Source organism: Salvelinus alpinus, chromosome 5, assembly GCF_045679555.1.
Source record: "Salvelinus alpinus chromosome 5, SLU_Salpinus.1, whole genome shotgun sequence".
NCBI lineage: Eukaryota > Metazoa > Chordata > Actinopteri > Salmoniformes > Salmonidae > Salvelinus > Salvelinus alpinus.
This window is the reverse complement of record NC_092090.1, coordinates 5,722,622-5,723,990: the sequence shown is the minus strand read 5'-3', so window position 1 is coordinate 5,723,990 and position 1,369 is coordinate 5,722,622.

Below are 1,369 nucleotides of genomic sequence, written 5' to 3'. Positions count from 1 at the left end.
GTCCTGCCAGCTACCGCTGAGGTAACTACCATGTTAATATAGTCTGGAGTCTACTGTCCTGCCAGCTACCGCTGAGGTAACTACCGTGTTAATATAGTCTGTAGTCCACCGTCCTGCCAGCGACGTCGCTGAGGTAACTACCATGTTAATATAGTCTGGAGTCTACTGTCCTACCAGCTACCGCTGAGGTAACTACCGTGTTAATATAGTCTGTAGTCTACTGTCCTGCCAGCTACCGCTGAGGCAACTCACCATGTTAATATAGTCTGTAGTCTACTGTCCTACCAGCTACCGCTGAGGTAACTACCGTGTTAATATAGTCTGTAGTCTACTGTCCTGCCAGCTACCGCTGAGGTAACTACCGTGTTAATATAGTCTGGAGTCTACTGTCCTGCCAGCTACCGCTGAGGTAACTACCGTGTTAATATAGTCTGTAGCTCTACTGTCCTGCCAGCTACCGCTGAGGTAACTCACCGTGTTGGGATATAGTCTGGAGTCCTACTGTCCTGTCTAGCTACCGCTGAGGTAACTACCGTGTTAATATAGTCTGGAAGCTGCCATGTCCTGCCAGCTACCGCTGAGGTAACTACCGTGTTCAGATAGTCTGTAGTCTACTGTCCTGCCAGCTACCGCTGAGGTAACTACCATGTTAATATAGTCTGTAGTCTACCGTCCTGCCAGCTACCGCTGAGGTAACTACCGTGTTAGTATAGTCTGGAGTCTACTGTCCTGCCAGCTACCGCTGAGGTAACTACCATGTTAATATAGTTCTGTAGTCTACTGTCCTGCCAGCTACCGCTGAGGTAACGACCGTGTTAATATAGTCTGGAGTCTGACTGTCCTGCCAGCTACCGCTGAGGTAACTACCATGTTAATAGTAGTCTGGAGTCTGACTGTCCGACCAGCTACCGCTGAGGTAACTACCGTGTTAATATAGTCTGGAGTCTGACTGTCCTACCAGCTACCGCTGAGGTAACTACCATGTTAATATAGTCTGGAGTCTACTGTCCTGCCAGCTACCGCTGAGGTAACTACCGTGTTAATATAGTCTGGAGGCTACTGTCCTGCCAGCTACCGCTGAGGTAACTACCGTGTTAATATAGTCTGTAGTCTACTGTCCTGCCAGCTACCGCTGAGGTAACTACCGTGTTAATATAGTCTGTAGTCTACTGTCCTGCCAGCTACCGCTGAGGTAACTACCGTGTTAATATAGTCTGGAGTCTGACTGTCCTGCCAGCTACCGCTGAGGTAACTACCGTGTTAATATAGTCTGTAGTCTACTGTCCTGCCAGCTACCGCTGAAGGTAACTACCATGTTAATATAGTCTGGAGTCTGACTGTCCTGCCAGCTACCGCTGAGGTAACTACC